At 40.4% G+C, this 24,835-nt stretch overlaps 1 long non-coding RNA gene across 1 annotated transcript in view; it reads left to right on the top strand.

Annotated features, from left to right (window-relative positions):
- Positions 1 to 24,835, top strand: part of LOC123278353 (uncharacterized) — a 43,126-nt gene that overhangs the window by 2,260 nt on the left and 16,031 nt on the right. The window contains exon 2 of the long non-coding RNA XR_011495399.1: positions 1,170 to 1,291. This is a non-coding gene — a long non-coding RNA (uncharacterized lncRNA). The remainder of the gene's footprint in view (positions 1 to 1,169; positions 1,292 to 24,835) is intronic.

Raw genomic sequence — 24,835 nt, 5'->3', positions numbered from 1 at the left:
CGTAATCAACTGGCGAGTTTTACAAAATCTTTACTGCCTGGGGCCCATCTTTAGTCACTCTCATAGAATTGTTCTGGGGAGGGGGCGTTGCTGGCATCAATATTATTTAAAACTCTTCACATGATGCCAATAGGAGACTGAGGTTGAGAGCAATGGCTTTTGTGTTAGAAAATACTTTCTTGTACTGACGGAAGTCAACTTTCCTAGAGCCACCAATCATCCCCGTTAATTCTTTCCTCTGGAGCTAAGTCCATTTCCTCTTTTACCTGACAGTCTTCCAGACGTATGAAGTTGGTTGCCTGCCCCTAAGTTGATATCACTTCCCTGAGGCTTTTTCTTCTCTGGGTGAAGTCACTCATTTTCTCAAAAGTTCCTCCTATGATGTGGTTTTACTTCCCTCACCATCCTGATCATAAGCTACGCTGTCAGGATGCCACTTACAGTGTGTATCTCTTCAAGCTTTTGTTTCAGTGTGATCTTGCTGTCAACTAAATCCCCTCAATTTTCCCCTGCAAAAAGCTTACAGCTTAGTCGGGGAGACAAGCATGCCAGCAAACCAAAGCTTCACCATCCTGTAATTATGAAATTGATTTTAAATGTCTAAATGCAGGAATTTTATTTACCCTTACTAAATTTCATCTTGTTGGGTTTACTGTTTAATTCTGTCCTCCAAAAGTACTGTTAAGTATTGCCTGTTTGGTATCTTCATATTTTTATCCATGTTATTCACAGCAGTAACGATAATAGACTCTGTTCATTGGCTGTGAGCACTTTATTGACTGTAAACACTTGACTGGAAGCTCCACCAGGTTGGAAGGAAAGAGGCAGAAATAAAGCCTCAACTTCTATGGGTGGAAAGTAGGCTGAGAAAGCTACAGAATCACCAACTAAGTATTCTTAAAGAAAAAGAGGGATTCTCAGGGACAGAAACAAGAACCCAAAGGGTGCAATCAAGAGGCACTGGAGAGCGCTGGGCCCCAGAAAGAAACTTTGGCCATCTATGCAGCTGGAGTGCGGGATTGTTTTGGACCAGTGCTTGCTGCATACCTTCTGTTTCTCCCCTTTTAGAATGAGAGTGTCTATTGTGGTTATCCTGTGCTTGTCATAATAGTATAGGTGGAGTATGTGTGTCTGTAGGGAGGAAGATGACTTGTCTCTATAATTCACAGTATGCAGATGGTGATGAGCAGTTCTCAATGGGATGTTCATGAAAAGCCATCCATACCAGGGAGCGCCATTTATACTTGGACGTGATTTAGAGGGATGAGACTTTTGGAGAGTCTTAGGACAGGTGAGTGTATTTTGTGTGTGAGGTATGTAAATAATATGTGTCCAGAGGCAGACTGAATCTGGGCTCTGTAACTGTTTGACCAATAGAATATGGGGAAGGGACACTGTGCCAATTTTCAGGTCAAGACCTTAAGAAACTGGCAGCTTCCACTTCCTGTCTCTTGAGATGCTTATTCTTAGAATCCAGCCACCATATTGAGAGGAAGCCCAAGCTGCCCTGTAGAGACACTTTCAATGGGGAGTAGCCAACAGCCAGAAAGATTGCCAGCCATGGCAGAGGGTCCCCTTGGAAGCAATGATTCAACCTCAGTATTGCGACCCCAGCTTATACCAAGCAGAGCAGAGATGAGCTGTCCCTACTGAGCCCTGCTCAGAATCAGATTCATATGCACGGTAAATCATGGTGGTTGTTTTAAGCCACTAAGGTTGGAGTAATTTATTTCCCATCAATAGGTAATAGCCTCAGGTACTGTGTTAACAACTTTTTATATATTTTCTTATTTAATCCTCCTAATAATACTATGACATAGGAAATTTTCCTCCTCCTGAGAGATGAGAAAACCTGAGACTCAATGAGTTAAGTAACATGCCCAAGGTCAGACAAGTAGTAAATGGCAACATTAGGATCGAAATTAGGCAATGTATCATTCTTTTAATCTCTAAGTGCTGAGTAGGACAGAGTTGAGGGCAACAGAGCCTTGCAGCCATTTAACAGATATCTACAGATCACTTTCTGTGGAGAGAAAAAGAAAGAAAACATAGTCTGCCAAACAGTGATAGCTTAGAGGAGGAGAGAGACATGCAAACAAGTAAGTACTGTTCAGTATGATGTGCTGTGAGAGCCAAGAGGAGGGCTACAAGTATGTTTCCAGTTCTTTCTCTGCAGATTTCCTGCCTGCATAGATAAATAGATTGTATTTATATATGTTTTAATAAGAAATTGACAGCACTCTATAAATATTCTATGACTTATTTTGTTCGCATCTTTATTATGTATATGGGCCCACTATTTTAAATTGATGACCATAATTTATTAAACTGCCCCCCCATTAGATGTTTCTGAGTTTTTGCTATTTTTATCAGATATCTTTATATATACAGCACCTATGTGAGCATTTCTTTGGGAATTGTTGGATCAAAGGTTATGATTGTGATTTTTAAAAAATTATTACCAGGAAAGCTTGATCAATTTGTACGTTTACCAAAAACATGTGAAAAGGCCAATTTCCTCCATCCCCATGCTTATGAACACTGCTTTTATCAGTCAGTTAAGCTTTTGCCATAAACTTGGGAAAATAAAGTGCTATTCTTGTTTTAATTTGCTATTTCCTGGTTATCAGATCATCTCATTTGCCTTTGGACATTTGTGTATATATTTTTTAGAATTCCTGGTTTATATTCTTTCCTTCTTTCTTACATAATTTTTTTATGGATTTGCATGAGTTCTTTAAATATTGTAGATATTGCTCTCAGTAATTGTTGCAAAGACTTTCTCTAAGCCTACTGCTTGTATTTTTTTTTTTAAGATTTTATTTTTCCTTTTTCACCCCAAAGCCCCCTGGTACATAGTTGTGCATTTTTAGTTGTGGGTCCTTGTAGTTGTGGCATGTGGGATGCCGCCTCAGCATGGCTTAATGAGCAGTGCCATGTCTGTGCCCAGGGTTCGAACCAGCGAAACCCTGGGCTGCCCAAGCAGAGCATGCGAACTTAACCGCTCGGCCTTGGGGCCGGCCCCTACTGCTTGTGTTTTAATTTTGCTTAAGGAGTTCTTTCCTATGGAGGCATTACATTCTCATGAGAAACAATGTTTCAGTTTTTGTCTTTAGAGCTTCTGGTTTGTCTTGGTCAGGAATGCCTTACTCCAAGTTTATAAATTCCTTGTATTTTTTCCTAATGTTTATAGGTTTTCTTTTTTTAGCGTTTCACTCTTCAATCCATCTGGAATTTGTTTTGGAGTATGCTATGAGGAAGGGAGGTCTAAGAATTTTTCTTAATAAATATCTGGTTGTCCCAACACCATTTATTTGGTTATCCACCCTTTCCCACAGAATTTAAGCTTTATTAAAATGGAATATATCTGGGACTGTTTCTGGACTCTGTTTTATTTTATTGATTATTTTTCTATTTCTGTACCAATAGCACATTCTTTTCATTAACAGAGAGCTGAAGTATGTTTTGATATTTAATACTTGTTCCTTTTAATCTTTTCCAAACATTTTCATAGATATTCTCTTTCTGATGAACTTGGAAATTAATTTGTGAGTTTCATAAAAAATTCTGTTGGATGTTGCTTCACATGGCATTGAATTTATAGATTAATTTGGAGAGAACTGACATCTTTACAATATTACCTTCCCATGACTGCATTTACTTTATTTAAAAAAATAACATAACTATATTTATAATAGAGATTTTTAATTCTGGCTGCACTTATTAATGCCTGGATCTCACTTCTACAAGCTCTGATTTAATTAGTATCATAGAGATTCTAATATGCACTCAAGGGACAAAACCATTCTTGTATAGTTTTGTAAAAAAAATGTAGTGCCTGTACTTTTAAAAAATTAATATATGTTTTTACTTTCATGTTTTTATTGAGGTATAATTGACATAAAATTTCTGTACATTTTTCATTAGACTCATTGCTAGGTCTATTATACATGTTTGTTGTTGTTAGTAATGATCTTCCTAAAAGTATTAAAAGTTCAAATTAGACTCCTACTTTATACCTTTATGCCCAAATGAATTCCAGATGGATTAAAGAACCAAATATAAAAAACTAAGCTATAAAAATATTAGAAGAAAATGAGAGGTATTCAGTTTGTTAAGGTGTATAGGTAAGCTATTGATTTTGTATCTGATATTATTTTTAATAGTATTTCTGTCAATTCTCTTGGGATAACAATTTGCCTGTGTATAGGGAAATTTTAATTTTCTTATCTGAAGTTTATACCTCTTATTTCTTTTGTTTTTCTCTCTTTTAAACTAAGACCTATAATATTCAACAGTGATGGATAGTAGCTATGATGCTTGTTTTGTTCTCAACCTTGATAGAAACTTTCTAATCTTTGATTGTTCAGTATGATATTTTCTGTGAGTTTTTCCCTAGGATACATGATTTTACATCCTTTTTTAGTGCACTAAAAGTTTTGTTTTTTTTTTTTTAAATCCGGAAAAGCTACTGAATTTTATCAAATGGATTTTTGGCATACATTGAGATGAGCATACTGTTTTGTCCTGAAATCTGTTGATGGAGTTGGCTACATCATAAATTTCCTAATATTGAGCCACTTTTACATTTCTAGGTCAATTCTTCTTGACTATGATTTTAAAATAATAATATATTACTGAATTTGATTTGCTAATGTATTTTTAGTATTTTAAATCTATGTTCATATATTCATGCATAACGTTGACCTATAGCTTCACTGTTTTTTGCTTGTTTTGTGCTAACCTTGTCTGGTTTTGGAGTCAAAGTGATACCTGCTGTGTAGAATGAATCTGGAATCTCGTTATTTTTGTGTAGTTTCAGATATATGTATGATTTAAGGATTAGCACTTACTTCGGGGAATAAAAATCCCTATAAAAGTATTTGGTCCTGTTTTGTCTTTTTTTATGGCTGAGTAGTATTCCATTGTATATATATACCACATCTTCTTTATCCAATCATCAGTTTCTGGGCACGTCTTGGCTATTGTAAATAATGCTGCGATGAACATAGGGGTGCAACGGACTCTTGAGATTTCTGATATCAGGTTCTTAGGATAGATACCCAGTAATGGGATGGCTGGGTCATAGGGTATTTCTATTTTTAACTTTTTGAGAAATCTCCATACTGTTTTCCATAGTGGCTGTACCAGTTTGCATTCCCACCAACAGTGTATGAGGGTTCCTTTTTCTCCACAACCTCTCCAACATTTGTCACTCTTGGTTTTGGATGTTTTTGCCAATCTAACGGGTGTAAGGTGATATCTTAGTGTAGTTTTGATTTGCATTTCCCTGATGATTAGCGATGATGAACATCTTTTCATGTGTCTATTGGCCATATTCATATCTTCTTTTGAGAAATGTCTGTTCATGTCCTCTGCCCATTTTTTGATCGGGTTGTTTGTTTTTTTGTTGTTAAGCAGTGTGAGTTCTTTGTATATTATGGAGATTAACCCTTTGTCGGATAAGTGGCTTGTGAATATTTTTTCCCAATTAGTGAGCTGTTTTTTTGTTTCAATCCTGTTTTCCCTTGCCTTGAAGAAGCTCTTTAGTCTGATGAAGTCCCATTTGTTTATTCTTTCTATTGTTTCCCTCAACTGAGGAGTTACAGTGTCCGAAAAGATTCTTTTGAAACTGATGTCAAAGAGTGTACTGCCTATATTCTCTTCCAAAAGACTTATTGTCTCAGGCCTAATCTTTAGGTCTTTGATCCATTTTGAGTTTATTTTGGTGTGTGGTGAAAAAGACTGGTCAATTTTCAATCTTTTGCATGTGGCTGTCCAGTTTTCCCAGCACCATTTGTTGAAGAGACTTTCTTTTCTCCATTGTAGGCCCTCTGCTCCTTTGTCGAAGATTAGCTGTCCCATTCACAACAACGTGGATGGACCTCGAGGGTATTATGTTAAGCGAAATAAGCCAGTCAGAGAAAGACGAACTCTATATGACTCCACTCATAGGTGGAAATTAGTATATTGATAAGGAGATCTGATCGGTGGGTACCAGGGAAAAGGGGGGGGTGGGGGGAGGGCACAGAGGGGGAAGTGGTGTACCCACAACATGACTAACAAAAATGTACAACTGAAATCTCACGAGGTTGTAATCTATCATAACATTAATAAAAAAAAAAAAAAGTATTTGGTCCTGGTGCCATTTTTCTTTTAAAGGATTTGAGCTTTGAAAACCTGTGCGGTTTTTATAAGGGTATTATTCTATTCAAGTAGTCACATTTTCTACCTCTTCTTGGATCAATTCTGATTAATATTTTTTATAGAAAATCATGCGCTTGAGACTGTCAAAATTTTTTATAGTATTATTTAATAAAAATCTCTTATCTAGAGTTATGTTCCTTTTCTCATTGCTAGGTAGTTAATTAATATTTGGAATTTTGGAGTCTATTTCTCTAAACTAGAACCTTAGCTTGTTTCCACTCCATCCCCTCGGTTCCCCAGCTCTGCCACCTCCCATGTGGAGATCTTCTGGGATTTTTGTCACAGATTATTGTTAAAAACTTTAAAATATATTTCCAAACTATATTTTATTGGTTTCTCTTCGTTGTGATTTTTGGGTTCTACATCTTCCCCTTTTTAAATTCATTTCTAGTTTTTGCTCTAATCTGTTAGAGGAGGACTGTGTGTGAATTTTTGAATGTCTGCGAAAATGCCTTTATTTTGTTTTTCTTTTACAATGCTAATTTGGATAAGAATCAGATTCTAGATTCAAAGTAATTCTCCCTCAGAACTTTTGAGGTTTTATTCTATTGTCTTTTAGCATCAAGTATTGTCAAGGAGAAATTTGATGCCCTCAGATTCTTGTTCATTTTAGGTAGCTTGTTTTATTTTCTCATGAAGCATTTAGGATTTTCTCTTTATCCTTGAACTTCTGAATTTTACGACAGTGTGTCAAAGGGTAGGTCCTTTGGCAAGTGATGGATATTTTTAATTCGTCTGTTTCTTCAGCCCTGAGAAATTTTCTTGTTTCTTGGTTACTCGTTTTTTCCCCACTTCTACAATTTTCATTAGATGAATATTGGCACTTTATACCTTTTTTAAAAAATATGTTTTCCATTTTTCTTCTTTGTTGATATACCCTTAAATAATCCCATGGCTCAATTTTCCAGGTCAATAAGTTACTGTTTAACTGTGAATTTTTTCCAATTCCAGTTATCCAATGTTTTATTTTCTGAATCAATTTTTACAACTTCTAAGATTTCCCAAATTTTTTTGTATAATAGCTGATTCTTAATTTGCAGATATGATAGCCACTCTTGTATTTCCAAAACATGGAATTTATGCTAATCCTCTTCCATTTACTCTATGAACTCAGTTTCCTTTGGTATTATTTCTTTTTCATGGTGACTTTTGTGCTGCTCTTTCCTTAAATCTTTGATTCTTTGTTGTCTGCTCATCTTTGTTTTGTTTGTCCCTCTGTGGATACCAATTCTGATGACAAGTGTTCCTCTCTGGTGACTAGGATTGGACAGGAAGAGCTGCTGGGAGAGTGTTCTGGCTTTTCTCATTTTGTCTCTCAGATCCATGTTCTGTCCTAGTCAGCCTTGCTCTGGGCCCCAGAAGGCTCATCTCTATATCACGGGGCTCCATCTCTTAGTGGTTCCCAGTTGGTTCAGCCAAAGGGAGATTCTAACTGAGGCTGGAGGACAGAGGAAAGATTGGAGTATTGATCTCCCCTCTCCCCCTCCCTCCCACTGTCATACCGGTTTTGGCAGTGGTGATGTTTTTCCAGTTATAGTCAGAACTCCTGGCAGTATGCTCATTTACTGTGGCAACAGCTTTTTTTGGTTTCATATAACTGCTCCATCCCTCACCCTTCAGGACTGGGTGAGGCCATGGTTTTCCCCTGTTGCTCATTCTTAGATGAGCAACCATCAACTCCCGATGGTTCCCTCAGCTCTGTCCTTACCTCTTAAAATAGTCCATTTGTGAATATCTCTTTGGTCAACTCTTCAAGTGTGCCGTCCATTTCCTGTCAGCGCCCTGATGGAGATGCTGGTGAGGTGTTTTCTTGTTGTGGCTCCTCCACATCCTCTCAGGGCTTCCTTGGCTGTAGTATTAGATGTGGATCTCATGTCAGCTGAAAGAGTAACCCCCAAATCTTAGCAGCTGAAGAATGATTTGTTTCTCTCTATACTGATTTCAGGATCCTAGCTATTTCCATCTTGGGGCACTGTCATCCTCCAGGGTCTCCTCATAGATCTTCATTGGATCCTTTACTCTTAGAGAAGAAAGAATGAGGATTATTGCATAGCTTATTTCATGGCCAGGTATGGAAGGGGTGCACTTCATTGCCATCCATTGGCTAGAAACTAGTTCTATGATCTTAACCTGACTTCAGAGGAAGTTGGCAAGTATAATCTTCCTGGGTGCGTAGGAAGAGGAAGGTAGGCTTGGTGGACATCAAGATGTTTTCTGCCATAGCTTCAGGTGATGATGTCTCTTAGGCCTAAGCGCCTTAATCCATCACTTTAACCTGTGCTATAAGCTGCTGTTGGTCACCACTCAGTTCAAGAGAGAGAGATGGAGGAACTAAGAGATGTGGTTGCTCCAAATGCAGCGACCAAATTAATCCTCTGTTGTTTTTGCCCATTTGCCCCTCCTGCTTCTTGGCTCCATTGCCTTTGAGCTTGGCGTATGATTTTATCACTCCTTTCTGTAGCAGCCTTCCACATAAGTGTTTGGTTATATTTTTCACCAACAAGTTGATCCTGTCTGCTTTTTGTCTCAAAATTTCTGGTTAGTGTTGGGTACTATTTCTTGTTTTGCACAGCTCTTATGGTCTCAGTAGTTTTAAAACCATCTCTCCTGTCATTTATAAGAATATGGAGCAGGAAGGGAACTAGGTGAATATACTAATTTTTCTACTTGGTCCAATGTCTTCACCTTTTTGTAAATATGTAGAATGTGGAATGATTGCCTTGGGAGCAGTTCTAATGTGCAATATAAAGAGGTTGCTAAAGAAAAAAAATGAAATCATGGGCTACTTTGATTGACATATATTGGTACCAAAGGGTGATTGATGATTCTGTATTCTCACAATGTCTGAAATACTATTTCTAGCTCTGGATACTGCAGTTTATAACAGACGTAGACAAACTGGAGTTTATTAAGTGGAAGACAACTATGATGGTGATTGTTCTGGCAAACATGTCATAGAGTAATTGTGAAGGCAACCAGTGATATTCGGCATGGAGAATAAAATATAAAGTGGGATGGGGCTGCATGTGTCTCAAAATATGCAGATTTTTATCATAGTTTTTTGTTAATCTCCTCTAGATTTTTAAGGGTATTGACGTTAAGTATTGTGGCATATTCTGTGAATCCTCTTCTGGTTAAAAATATTGAGGCTTTGTTTGCCTAACTCTGTCCCTAAACATTCCTCCTTGTCCTCTAAGGTGACCAACAGTGGCTGACCATCTGGCATGTTTGGACCATTTTGTAATGTCTTCTTCTTGGGGGTTTCAGAAGTTGCAGTTATCAAAAAGGTGATAATCTACCCTTTTGAAAATATCCTTTTAAGTTATGCACTGCCAGGCGAAAGTGTATGTAGAGTTTTACTCAGAAGAGATTGCAAAGCAGAAGAAGCGACGTATCCTTGCGCAAAACAATAAAATGACCTTCTTTCACACCACTGTGTCTTTCTCTTGATGACAATGGTTGGATGAAGGAAGGAATGAATTTCTTTATTATGCATGACACTGTGGGAAGGTAAATAGTAAATTAGCCTTTGTTTGCCCATGTATCCATCTATCTATCCATCCATTTGTTCATTCATTCAAGAAATTTCTTGTGTTCCTTTTACAAGCCAGGAATTACCTTAGGTTCTAGGAATACAGCAGTGAACAAAATTTACTGCCCTCATAGAACCTTACGTTCAGTTGGGGAAATGTAATAAATGAACTCATAAATCTAGTGATAAGTGTGGTGAGGAAAAATAAAGCTAGGTCACTCAGCCCAGGGGCGAAAAACCAACCAGAGCATCAGACTGGCCACAAGAGGTCACGTGACCAACTGTCCCCACCAGGTATAGGAGCAAGCAGGGTGGGGGCATCTTCTGTAATGACAGGCTATCATGGTGGGCAGTATATGTGGGTGGAAGTCCCCAAACATGGAGAAAAGGTTAAAATCCTGACAGCCAAAACCATGGCAAGACCGTCCAGTACAATCTCCGAAGATTTATATAACCCTTCATGTAAGTTGGTGCCGGTCCAACCTAGTTGTGGGTCCCAGGCTTACCTCCCGGTTTCCAGAACTGTTTTTTCCCATCAACCTCTATTTGGTTAACCTCTATTTGTGAGAGGAAACACTTTTTTACAATTTTGTTTTTAATACTTTCTACCTGAGATTTAGAGTGAAAATTTTTTGTTGGGGCATGTTCTGTGATCAAAGCTCCCATTTTTCACCACACGTGTGTAACCCAAGAGGTACCTGCAAACTTTACAACATGTATATTTTTGAGAAGAAGTCTATCCTGAGTGAGGTATTGGATGCTGGAGGCATTTTGGAAAGACATCTAGAAGATAAAGGCACCACCTAGGTGCTCTTAGGTAACCGCATAATGGCTGAAGGCCCATTGTTGGTGATGCCAATAGATGGGCAAGCAGTGATTCAGTAAATGAACAAGGAGACCATTTTACTTCTATTGTGAAATGTTGTCTTTTGTTAAAATAAATGATATCGTATTTCTTTGATTTTAGGTAGCATTATACTAAAACCTTGAATGAGTCTGTATCCTTGTTCTGAAAGGCAAAATGTACAACACTCTCAGTGCACGGCATTGTTAACTTTAATAGGGTCAAAATATCTTAGGACAAAAATGATTATGCTTAAAAATGTAGGTAGGGCCACTATGAGTGAATTTGTTAATTACTGAGAGGAAGAGAGCTGAGGTTAAGGGTTTAGGCCTAGCACCCAGAGTGCTTGGGTTTGAACCTTTGTTTTGCTACAAGATTTTGAGCAAGGAATCTAACTTCTGTGTTCCTCGGTTATCTAAGATGCAAAATAATAACACTTTACCTGATTGTTGAGAATTAAATGAGTTGATATATGTAAGACTAATGCAGGGCAGAAAGTAAGTGCTCAATAAATTTTAGATATTTTCGTTTGTAATCATCATAATTTTTGCTCACAAATGGATGTCAGAAAGATAGCCAAGACAATGCTTAGCAGGGCTCCTTCAGCATTGAGAGAGATAATTACTAATTACTTCCACCCACTATGTCAAAGCATTTTGTTTGTTTCCTAGGAAAACAAACAAATTAGCCCCTGGTTTATCTTCGGGGCTCATCAGGACTCATCAGGTCAGAGATTCTCAGGAGGCTACATGAAGTAGGTTGGCAATAGAGACTGGTGGCTGCCTACATTTGTCTTCAAAAATCTTCTAAATTAAGATTTCTCCTTCCTGAGTCTTCAGAGCATAGCCCTGGGCATCGCATGGGAGTTCATCATCAACTGTTGAGTAAAACCAAAGTCACATCACAAGAGCAGTTCTGCATCTGCAGTGTGTACTCTAGCGCACACTCATGGGAACAACATAGCAAAGAGTCAGGTTCTTCAATTTGTATCATCAAATATAACTTTAAAACAATTTCACACCTGCGTTTGGGGAACCCAAAGAACGTGGATTTATTTTAATTTAGGAAAGGAGACAACATACCCTTCTTCCACTCTTGAGGGTTCTAAATCTTGACGGAGGACTGGTCAAGAGCTGGATTTGGACTAGGAGTGCTGATTTGTGACACACACTAATCATTCTCTCTGCCTTATCCTCCAGCTGTGTCTCAAGTCAGAGCGCCAGACCCACCTCCTCCTGCTTCAGCCCTGGGAAAACTACATTCTTACCATTCTGATGTGAAATTATGCCTTGAGCATTTATTAATTCATAGGCATAGGCAGAATGTTTCCCAAGGTGATAATGGATGATGCCCATTAGGCCAGGTTTTCTCAATTTGTGGCTTACAGATCACTCAGGTTTCTAGACAAAAATGCTCATCTGAGTTGAAAAATCCCCCTGGGATTATCATGATTTTTATTTATTTATTTATTTATATTGAGATATAATTGACACATAATATTATATTAGTTTCAGGTGTATAACATAATGATTCAATATAGGTATATATTGCAAAATGATCACCACAATAAGTCTAGTTAACGTCCATCGCTACACAAAGGTACAAATTCTCATGATTTTAAATGGCACCAACATATTTACTAAAGAAGACTTGGCTGTTACCTGTGATGCCAACCTTTAAAAGTTGACACAGCACACATTTCCCCAGCTTTTCTTTACAGACCTTTTTGCATGCGTCATCTGCGGATTTATATGAACTCAATTTTGAACCAGTTCTTAATGTTAAGGCAATGGATTTCATGAGGCACCTCCTACTACTTCTGCTGCCTCTTCCTCCTTTTTACTGCCATGGCAGCTTCCACGTGTTGAGAACATACTACATACCAAACTGTGGTTGGCAGAATAATGGCCCCCAGAGATTTCCGCATCCTCATCCCCAGAACCTGTGAACATGTCACCTTACGTGGCAAAATGGACTTTGTGGATGTGATTAAGGTAAAGATTTTGAGGTGGGGAGATTTTCCTGGATCAGCCAAGTGGGCTCACTATCATCACAAGGGCGCTAATAAAAAAACTGAGAAGAGTAGAGTCAGAGGGAGATTTGAAGATGCTACACTACTGGCTTTGAGGATGGAGGAGGGGACCACAAGCTAAGGAATGCAGGTGGCCTCCAGAAGCTGGGAAAGGCAAGGAAATAGGTTCTCCCCCAGAGCCTCCAGAAGGAATGCAGCCCTGATGACACCCTGATTTTAGCCCATCGAGACCAATTTTGGACTTTGACCTTCAGAGTTGTAAATAATATATGTGAGTTGTTTAAGCCACTATGTTTGTGGTCATTTGTTTCAGCAGCCAGAGGAAACTAATACTCAGGCATTGTATTGTTTTTTACACATATCACCTAAAGTTAATCTTCTCTACAGTCTCATGAGGTAGGTATTATTATCTTCATTTTGCAGAAGAAGAAACTGATTTGGAGAGATCCAATAGCTCAGGGAATGTTTCAGTATATCAGGACTTGATCCTAATGTCCTTGTGTTCACTGTGCCCTGTCTTTGTAGATTTGGTAGCATCCAAACCTACGTCTCCTTTTGCCTTTCCAGATTGGAAGCGTATTCATTTTCTCATGGGAACCTCTTCATCCTCTTGGGCTCTTTCCTTATCCTTCTTTGATCATTCTGTAACATTTGGTAACTTGTTATATATTTCTTGGTGGACAACAACTGCCTTGAGTGCTTTTCAAATTATTCCTTGAGTGTTCAGTTAGCATAAGTTTATAAGTAAATTGAGGAGGAAGAGAATGCAGGTTGACAGAGAGACACCTTATGCCAGGCGTTTTCCATCAACGATCTCATTTTATCTTTATAGTAGCATAAATTGTGGGTGTCGTAAGCCCATTTCATAGACAAGAAACTTGGGGCTAAGAGGCTGGGTAGCTGGCTCTGGGTAGTATAGTTTTTACATGTTGGGGTTTGGATTTGAGCCCAGGGCTACCTCATCGTAAGTTCCACGAGTCTTCTGAGATCATGGAAAGGGGATTCCTGTGGGGGCAGCATCAGAAGGGACTAGGGAAGATAGACGGAAGGAGGAAATCAGACCCACTGTTCTGGTGCAAGCTGGTGCTGTGACGCTGATGCGGGGCTGGTGGAGTAAAGCTACTTTGGCAAAGCATATGGCTATGGCTTGCTTGTGTCCTTGCCCTGCTGTCATCTGCCCTCCTGGGCCTTTTGGCAGGTGAGATACTACGAGGCGCTGCAGGAAGGAGAAGGAATAGAGAGAGCGATTCCTGATCTATATTAGTGTGTGGGTTACAAACTACGGAAATAGACTTTTATTTCTGTAAGTGTTTTTTTCCTACATTAAGGTATCTCATCCATGATATCAAGGGAGAATAAAAGAGGATTTCAAAAAATTACCTGGACCTAACTCCCAGGAACTTCATGTTTGAATTGTTTTTACTGGAATTTGCAAATAACCCATGTTCTATGTTTTATTGGACTTGAAAAAAAACTAGATTGGAGCTGAAATTTTTTTTGAGGATATCTAGTTCAAGGTCCTGATTCTTGGGGAGGAATTTGGTTCAAAGAGGTAAGTCTTGTCACCTGGACTCCAGGTCTAGTCTTGCCCTCACTTATCCCTACCACATTCCTGATATGTGGCCTAAGATTTTTGGGTCACGGTGTCCTCCTTATTTCTTTTCTGAGATCTTTTATTAAGGTCAGTCTGATTGCCTGGGGGGCATTACGATTTAATCTCTTGAAAGGAACAGGAGACTGCCAAGTGCTAGTTCCTCCTCTGAAAGATCTCTCTGGATTGCTCTTCAGCGTGCCCTAGGTTGCTGGACCCGGCAGCTGAGGTAGCACAATGTTTTATTCTTTTGGTTAAGATTTTAATCTAAAGGTGCAGGTCCTTCACTGGAAGCTAATAAAAGCAAATCCAATATATTCTCCCTTAAAGGAAAACCAAGCATACAATTTTTAAGGCAGCAAGCTAAAGTTAAAAAGTTTTAAAGAATTGTTGTTGGTGTTTAAGAATTTGGGTCCATTTTAAAAGCTTAAAGCGGGAATTAATGATTTTGGAACTTTTGTTTGGCTTAGAAGAGATCTACCTTTTCAGTCATCTCCTCCAAAAGGGAGCCTCAGGTATTGTCCTGAACTTCAAGAGTCACAAAACTGAAACCGGTCCCTGGAAGGAGTTGGGAAAGCTTGGAGGAAAACAGAGGGGGCTACCATGTTCCGTGTGAAGTTGTGGAACTCATTTCTTGGCCCTTAGCTAGAATCACACTCAAAGTATCTCAGAATAGGTCAATTGGCACTAAGAAAAACTAATTTCTAAAGAAGGAACACTCATGACCTCTTATGGGGACTTGCGTGGGTGTTTATCAGTCCTCACAATCAAGAAACTCTCCCTTGGACCTCACACAGCAGATCAGTCTCAAATCTTCTGATTTGGTGTGTTTCCAGGGTGTGTCGTGTTTGATAAGTGATTGTTCTACGATAGCTCTGGGTCTGTGGCCGGTTAGATGTGGGGCGAGAAAGGCCGAGTATTCCTCGGGAATTTCATTCCTTCCCATTTCTTCCTGGGTCTCCTCCCCACAAAATATTCCTTATGACTGTTTCTGAGCTCTCCCTTACCCTGCCTTCTTCCTTTCCTGTTTATAAGATGAACCTCACTTTATCTTAAAGCACCCCTTCTCTGGCCCCTGCCTGATTCTCAGCCTTGGTGACCTTCTTCTACTGGGATGTGTTGAACAAAACTGGGATGCTTAACCGAGCGTCATGCTCCAGGCCCTTTCTGCCCTGCTAGGGGAAGGAGCTGAGGGGTTCTGGCCTAGCACCCTGGGCTGCAACAAGTCATCCTATCTGCCCTTTCGGGTCTCCTTTGCACCCAGGTCTCCCACTGGCTTCCATGCAGTCTCAGGGATCCAATCTCTCTCTTGGGAACCTGCCCAGTACTCAATCTCCCCACTCCTGTTTGGATTGGCACCTTCTGCTTGCCCTTGCCAGTCCTCCCCAGGGGCTGGAGTCTTGCCCCTGAACCATAGTCCATTGGCAGGATCCCAATTATCTGTTCCACTTCTTTGATGCAGTTTGGCTGTCTTTCTGCCTATTTCTTAGAATAGTTCCTGCTCCTGCTTCCTTCCTGCTCCTACTTTTGTTTACTTGTTGGAAAACTTTATGGTTCATCATGTGGACAAATGTGCTTCCTTCTCTCATCCCATCCCCATGTGGTCTGCCTCCCTGGATGACTCTTGGTTGGTTATTGCTCACCCGTTTTGACATTGAGCCCTGCTTGCTGAATTGGATTCTGAGTCTGGGTTTGCCCGCAGCTCTCCTCCATTCTATCCGCACCCCAGTGAGTCTTTCAAGTTCGGGGCTGGGCACGTTCTCTTCCATCCTGTTGCAGTTAACCAGCCTCTGTTGTCACATTTCTTATCCCCAAATCTCACATTTGTTTGAATTCAAATCTCTCCTACCATATAATCTCTCTTCCCTAGCTTTGCTACTCTGCCTCATCATATGTGGTCTCTCCTTACTGGTGTATGTTTAGAGGCAATGTGCGGTACATTATCAGTGATTGTCCCTACCTGCTAATTGCTCCTGTTCCCACCACTCCATTATATCTATACCACCCAAAGATCCCGATGGCTACCTTATTGATGAAACTATTGGCTGTATCCCAGTCCTCTTTGTCTCTTCTTTAATCTCTTCCCAATGTTTGGCACAGTTGACCACCTAGTCTTTCTTAAAATGCCCTCTTGCCTTGCCTTTGATGGGAATTTATTCTCCCCATCCTCTCCTTTGATTGTCCTGATGTATAACTCATATTGTGGACAAGAAGCCACTGTAAGGGCAGAATATGGACAGACATAACGGTTTCCTTAGGCAAAGGTGTCAGACAAGGGTGCATTTTATCTACCTATCTGTTTAATCTGTATGCAGAACACATCATACGAAAAACTGGGCTAGATTCAGATGAAAGGGGAGTAAAAATTGATGGAAGAAGTATCAACAATCTAAGATATGCAGATGACACCATCTTCTTGGCAGAAAGCATAAATGACTTGAAACCGCTTCTGACAAAAGTAAAAGGAGTAGGTGCCCAAGCAGGATTGCATTTGACCATCAAGAAGACAAAAATCATGACTGCAGTGCTAGACAACTTTAACATGGATAACAAAGACATTGAAATTGTTAAAGATTTTGTTTACCTTGGTTCAGTCATCAAATTAAATGGAGACTGCAGCCAAGAAATCAAGAGAAGACAGAGACTCAGAAGGGAAGCAATGAAAGAATTAGGAAAGGCCATCAGGTGTAAGGAAGTGTCATTAGAGACCAAGGCCAAGATTATCCACACCCTCATACTCCCAATTATGACATACAGGTGTGAAATCTGAGCAGTGAAGAAGGCTGACAGGAGAAAAACTGATTCATTTGAAATATGGTGTTGGAGGACAGCTCTACAGACACCCTGGACTTCCAGAAAGCTGAACAAGTGGGTCCTAGAGCAATTTAAGACTGAACTATTGCTGGAGGCAAAAATGAAAAACTGAGGCTGTCCTACTTTGGGCACATCAAGAGAAGGCAGGATTCCTTGGAAAAGGCAGTGAGGCTGGGAAAAGTAGAAGGCAGCAGGAAAAGAGGAAGACCGAATAGGAGATGGATTGACTCCATGAAGGAAGCCATAGGCAGGAGTCTACAGGAGCTGAGTAGGGCTATTGAAGACAGGGTGTTTGGACGCCACTCATTCATAAGTTCACCAGGAATCCACACATAAAAGCAACAATCCTCTCCTTGGCACCCATGATTATGACTCCCTTTGCTGATTTTTCCTGGGCATTCCTCCCTTTCCTCCCATCCTGGGGGCCCTCACCATGTCTTCTAGGACCTCTGCCTTTACTCCCTCGGTGAAGTCACACGCAGCTCTATGCATGTAAATTGCAAACCTACAGTCCCTGCCTCGGCAGCACTCCAGTGAGTAGTTCCAATTTTAGAGCTGGAAGAGGATGTGAGAGATTCCTGGAGCCAATTCTTCTGCATCAGTTCTTCCTTTTTACTATTACCTTCTCCCAGACAAGGAACCTTGGACGCTTCCATTTGATTCCTTTTTCTCCTTTAAACAATAGCATCCTAATGATACATCCCTGAGTCTTGCCATCTTCTTCATTCTTTCCTCGTAGGAAAACAAAGAAAAGCTATCCATTAAAGTTGTTGCACTACAGTAAGAAGTTCAGCCCTCTCGACTCTAGGTTGTTGGCGATCCAGTTCACCTGAGGCAATCTGGCAGAACACGCACATGGGTGTGCTTTGAGTGCGCATGCGTGCACACACTCACACACACTCAGAAGAATGGACCAAATGAGGAGAAAGAGATGGGTTCCTGGTTCTTCTGGAGTTTTCTCTATACATTCTGTTGTCCATTTTGGTTCTTATCCCTGGGTCTCAAGCTGTGGTTTACTGTGGTGGGCTCTCACCTGAGGTGTACAACACATTAACACACCCAGATGTGCCAGAGCTAGTGATGGTGTGGCTGGAAGGCATGATGGTGGGAACACACTCCTAAAGAAAATATTTAACTTTAAAAAGAAATGATCTGGCTGTAATCTCTCAAACAAACAAACAACAGCCGTACTTTTGAATTATTTTTTTCTCGATCAGTTTTATTTTTATAATGAAAGCAACTTTGAAACTCTGAAAAGCTTTTACCTGAATCACTAGAAAAAGCAGGTAAGTGGAAAATGAGAATGATAATATGTTTGCTGTGCTTGGCATTTCATTCTATCCACATGACACACCTATGAAGGAATTAGGATTTTTTCTAGTCTCACCTTTTGCAGATAAAGCGATTGAGAAGTGAAAAGACTTGGTATCACTTATTAGCAACAGAGCTGGTACTAGAACATGAATTCTCTCTCCCAGGCGAGTGCTCTTTCTAATATGCTATTTCACTTCTTAAATTACTTAATTGTACACTGTTAACTAAAGAGCTCTTCCTATAAAATAATACTGTTGGGAACCTTATGAAAAATAGAAATATAAAAAAATAGAAAAAGGAAACTACATCAGTTGAGTCCTAACACTAAAACAGGACCAATATGTATAATGACTGTATAGTCATCCAAAAAATATTTTTTATAGTAGCTGCTTTTTTCTCAAAGTTTGAAGGACACTATCAAAACAATTTTTGATTTTTCTGCTTTGTCACAGTTATTTCCTTATGCTGTTTAATCTTGATTCACATGATTTTTGAGATTGTATAATATTTTGTTGGGTAAGTATTTTAGGACAATTTATTTTTTTGCAAAATTTAAGATGGAAGTGTCAAATTGCTACAAGTCTGTTGATAGTATTACTTATTCTCAAAGTATCTGAGAACTTCCCAAGTGCTGGGTGCAAAGGGAGAGAGTTCACTGAATGAATGAATGAGTGACTGAGTGGTAGGAGATGTGGCATAATGTCATCCTGAGTTATTTCAGGCAGTGAATTTGAGGTTTGAAAAATCTTGGTTATTTATCAAAATAACACTTCCCTCTAAGTGTTTGTTCCAATTCAGAGCAGTCACTGCTCATATTTCTTGCTAATTGGAGCTGTCCATGATAATCATAATGTCTTGTCCATAATCCCTATGTTTGGTCTGCTTGGCAACTCAGTTTGCTGTCTTGATGTCTGGCCATGAGTGAAACAAAGGGAATATGAACAGGACGCTGAAAACATTCAATGCTGTAGGAAGGAGGTCCTCTCGATGCAGTATCTGTGCCCTGCATTGAGGCAGAAAAACAAAGGTTCCTCTTGCTGTTGGGTAGTAGGGTCCCCACCAAGCAAAACTGACAACTGACAATGAATTACACAACGTGGTACCCAGCCTCCAAGGTGGCTCCAACGGATCCTCACAGTCTCATGAATTCATTTCCTTGTGTGTCCCCTTCTCACATTGAAGGGGCTGGCCTGTGTGCCCAATAGAATATGGCAGAAGTGATGGTATTTGACTCCAAGCCTGGCTCATAGGGGAACTCTATTCCATGTGGAAGAACTCCTAGTTATAGAGCCAGGCGCCCACACACATGAACTCAGCTGCTTGCATTCTTCTTAAAATTAAGTTCAAGGAGATTCAGAACCATTTGAGACCATATTATATACAGTTTGTGCTTCCTCCGCCACGGCACTACATAGTCTTGCCTTCCAACAGTAGATTTGACATAAACAGTGTTAGCGTACTGATTGCAAAGATGAAGAAATGAAACTTGAGTTCCTCTAATGCTGCTATTCTGTGCGACCACTTGGAATTTTTGTGTTTAAAATTTAAAACAGCGAAACAGTGAGAGTTGCAAAGTAAAATGTTTTTGTTTAAGTGCAAATTTTAGTTCATACGTGAAATATGTTCCTGAATTTGAATAAAATCTTTAAAGTGGAAATTTATTCTTCTTGTAACATTTTTAATTGTTTGTTTTAAAATTAAGGAGTAGGTCAAGGAAATAGTGACTATTTATTATTACATCATTATTATTGAAAATGACTTGGTTGTATAGAGGCTCTGCTCCAACTGTCAACGTGCAAGATATGCACTATTTTGAGACCATCTTGTTGGCCAGCCTTTAGACCAGTGATGGGACAATGACCGAATTTATCCCAGTGTGTTCTGGGCCCTCCATTTCCCTAACTCAGGGTTTCTTAACCTTCACTATAGACATTTAGTTTGGATAATTCTTTATTGTTGGGAGATGTCCTGTGCCTTGAAGGATGTTTAGCAGTGTCTCTGGCCTCTACCCGCTGGATGCCAGTAGCACACCCCCCCGCCCACCTGCCAGCTGTGACAACCAAAAACATCTCCAAACATTGCCAGATGTCTCCTAGGGGCAAAATCACCCCCAGGTGAGAACCACTGTGCTAACCCCTCTCCCTTCACCAGTATTGTTTGCTGTATTGTCTATAAATTTTGTCTGTTAGTGACAGTTAACTGTGAGATGAATCCAACATCTTGGCAAGGAAACTTAAATAAAATTACCATAAACACTGAGTCCTGCTGGTTGGACTAGTCTGTGAAGACTCAGGATATTAATGTTACAGTTGAAAAGTGTTGACCTGGAGAACAGGTCCAGGAAAAGGAAACTTTCTCATGGTGTCTGAGTTCTGTCACATTAGATAACTAGACTAAGGACTCAGAACCTGTGAGCAGATTCTTCTGGAATTGTTTCTCCAAGAAATTTTTTTTAGTAAAGACTTTGGACCTTTGCTGAATGTGAAAGAAAGATATTCTTTTTTTCTTGCTGAGGAAGATTTGCCCTGAGCTAACATCTGTGCCAATCTTCCTCTATTTTTTAGTATGTCGCTGACAGCACAGCACAGCTGCTAACAGCGGTGTAGGTTCGCGCCTGGGAACGGAGCCTGAGCTGTTGAAGTGGTGCACATTGACCTTAACCTCTAGGCAATGAGGCTGGCCCAAGATATTCTTTTTGGAATTCATCTCTAGGTCAGTGAAAAGTTGCATGACCTTTAATGGACAAAAAGTAGAGTCCAGGAATGAAGAGGGTGACCTCTGATAAAAGCCCCTTAGGGTGACCTCTAAAGACTTTGGACCTTTGTAGGCACTTATTTGGGACTCCAGTGGTCAGTGCAGTTTGCAAACACTGAACTGGAGCTGTAGGTTGTAAAACGAAGTGGATATGTGCCCAAGAATCATGGTCTGCTACAATGGGTTTCATGCTTTTGAGTAGCGTTACTCCCATATACACAGTGCTTATTTTGGGCTCGTGGTGATACTGGAATCCTGCTTCCTTGGTCTTCTCCTTGTCTCGTGGGAGCCCTCAGGTGCATCCCAGGGGGCTCGCACTGGCTCATGAGAGCTGGTGGTGTGCAGCTCTTCCCAAATTTGCATTTGCTGTCTATACATTGGTAGCTTGAAATAGGCCACGGTGGGAGTATTTACACCATGGAAATTAGCTAATACTACACATCAGGTCTCCCCTCACCTCCTCCTGAGACCCACTTATTAAATATTTGCCAGCACGTCACTGCCTGCCAGAGGCCCTAGGGTGCTGTGTAGCAGAATTTGAAAACTATTAGTACGGTAGCTTAATATGAAAGTAGTTGCATTAGTTTACTAAGGAAGCCTAAACAAAGCACTGAAAACTGAGGGGCTCAATCAAAGAACTTTATTGCCTCACAGCTCTGGATGCTAGACGTTCAGGATCAAGGTGTAGGTGGGACCACGTTCCCTCTGAAGGCTCTAGGGAAGAATCTGTTCCAGGCCCCTCTCTTAGCTTCTGGGAGTTTCTTGACTTGTGGCAGCATCACTCCAGTCTGCACGTGGTGTTCTCCCTGTTCTGTGGCCAAATTTCCCCTTTTTATAAGACCACCAATCATATTGGATTAGAGTCCTCATTTTAACTCGATTACCTCTGTAAAGACCCTTTCTCCAACTAAGGCCACATTCGGAGGTACTGGGGGTTCGGACTCCAACATGTCTTATTTTGGGGGTTACAATTCAACCCATAACAGTAGCCGATCATAGATTTTGGTTCTGTTCCGTCCCTCATTGATTATGTGGCCTTAGTTTGACACTTTGCACTAGTTCCATATCCAAAAAGTAAGGAGGTTGGGCCATCTCATCTGGGAGATTTTCTCTCTCAAATTCTATGGCTTTACAAACACACGTACTGTTCCTGACTCTCCATTAGTGGGAACAATCTTTGTTTTTATGCTTTCTTTGTGTACAAAGGAAGCTGTTTAGAATTGGCTGGTTAACAGCAGGATAGCTGCCTTTTCTATTTTAGGCAATTATGATATGCCAGGCATTCCATCAGGAGCTTTACATATTTTATTTCACCGTCAACAAAGTCCTGTAAGATATTTATTCTAATTCCCCTTTGATAGTTGAGGCATCCAAGGTGCAGAGTTTACCTAATTTGTTAAAATTCATACTGTTAGCAAGTGGCAGAGCTGGGATTTGAATCCACATCTTTATGACTCTAGAGTCAATGCTCTTTATACTCTCCTACTCCTTCATGAAGATAACCATCCTCTAGACAGATAGAACCCACAGGCCTAGCCCCTTTGGCATTGGGTTCTCATGACAGTTAGCCATCTCTATTCTGCGTCCTATTTACTCACCTGAGAGGTCTATATTTTAACTCCTTTAAGTTTCAGATTAAGCCAGCTAAGTCGCCTAGTTCTAAAGGGAGACCAGAGCAGAGGAGATCTCTGAGCTGCGCTTTGGAGAAACCCACAACCTGTCATGTATTTACAAGTTTCGCATCCCAGAAAAGGTTTGAATTTGTAAACTGTGGTTAAGATTACACAACTCATGGAGTTTAAAAGAGGCTCACTTCAGTATAGACAACCCATATTTTTCTTGTTTTTATGGGACTCTGGCCCTCAGCAACCTTTCTCCTAATTCCTCATGGGCTTAGTTACCATGTGGCAGCTGCCATTTTATTCTTCTGATGCCGAGCAGCTGCCTGTAGAAACTTTTCCATTGCCATCCAAATCTCCTGGAGAGCCTTTGCTATCCCTGGGAAAGGGGCTGCCTCCCCTCCCAGGTCTCTCCCTTGGGTCCCATCTCTTCTGCTTGTGCTAATGATTCAGTGGAGCCCTGAGGAGCCACCACTGTGTAGTCTTCTGTGGAGAGAATTCCTCTTTTCCCCTAGTCTTGTACTTCATGAACTGAAGTACATAACAGGGAACTGAACTGAAGTACATAACAGGGAACTGATGTGGCGCTGCCCTTGCCTCAAGGCCTTATCTATCTTTAGTGAAAGACAGCTTCCTTTTTCAGTTACAGTCTCTGTACATGGCAGGCTGGGCTGGGCTGGATTGGGATCAGACCAAACACCAAGGTCTACTCAGAATTGCTTCTTCACTAATGGCTGACAGTGGCTTATTGGGCCATCTTTTTCCAGGAAGCTCTTTGATTGTTCATTAACATAGATTTCTAGTGACTCAGCATCTCTACACCTCCAATGCTTTAGTCCTATCCAGATGTCCCTCTCTGCACTGAGATCCAAGGACAGCAATAAGGATACTATTAATTGTTTTCTGTGCAGAGGAAGAGGTGAGCCCAGAACTGTGAATGGCCATAGCAATTGGTGATATTACTAGAGGTCTTGTCTGGCAATGCATGAAGCTGATTATCTAGATCATCCTGCCTCTGTTTAACCAAGCTCATCTTCTCATGAAAAGTACCATTACTTGCATATGTGGCAATGGAAAACTTTTAAGAAGGAGATCATGTGAACATGGAGCTGCTAATCAGATAAGCTAGAAGGAGAACTCCCAGAAACGAACCTCCTGTTCCACTGTAAACACAATCATGGTTTACCTGGAGTCTCTGTGTGTGTTCATTTATGGTCTTAGCTCATAATTTGGGTCCCGGTTCCATTTACCACACCTCTTATAAGTTTTTTGGTCTTCCTCCTCTTGCCTGCTGGCAAGAATTATGCGGCTGGGATGGTCAAGTCCTTGTGGGACAGGCCAGCCCCAGTTTAATGAACTTGGTCAGAAGCTGACATTCAGGTCAAGCATGAGCATCGCACTAATGCAAAAATGTAATCTAGGAAAGTCTGAGGTTAAAAACATGAGAGTCCTTAGCAAAGCAAGATGTAGGAGTTGGTCTCTTCTACGAGTGTTCTATATTCAGCATGGCATCTGGTGTCACAGCCCCATGTTGTGAATCATTATTATTTAGTGGAGAAAAAGCCCTTTCTGTGTGCCTTGTATATTCCTGGCTGTCAAAGATGCTTGTATTGACATTTAAGTGACTGCAGAAGGGCCAACTTGTTGCTGGCTCTTTATTCCTTTCTTTGTTGTGTCAATAAAGTGATGGGGGAAAGTGGGGATTCTTACAATGATTAAGGAGAAGGTTTGGGCCAGGATCTCTTCCTTTGAGGCAGTCTGGTGAGTTTTGTCCTCACACATAAGTCAACAAACATTTATTTGAAATATTATCATCTCAAAACGAATGCTCACCTGCCGGTAGCCAGGGATCCGGAGACTCTCCTGCACCCTTTCCCTGAGGGCGCTCAGAGTTTAGATTGGTGCAGATCTTACCCACGTCCTCCTCTGCTTCCTATATTTCCTCTTCCAAAAACCACATGGCATTGCTTACTTATTTCAATGGTTACTTTAGAAATATTTTGAACAAGCCATTTTTCTTTTCTAATGAAAAACCTTTTTCCGTTAGGAAGATAAATTTAAAGGTTCTGAAGACTGGTTTAATAACTTTTGTCAGAGTCCTCTTGGAAAGGTGAAATTGATCATTCTA

Source organism: Equus asinus, chromosome 18, assembly GCF_041296235.1.
Source record: "Equus asinus isolate D_3611 breed Donkey chromosome 18, EquAss-T2T_v2, whole genome shotgun sequence".
Lineage (NCBI taxonomy): Eukaryota > Metazoa > Chordata > Mammalia > Perissodactyla > Equidae > Equus > Equus asinus.
The sequence above is the reverse complement of the archived record's forward strand: the minus strand, read 5'-3'. Positions and strand labels throughout refer to the sequence as shown.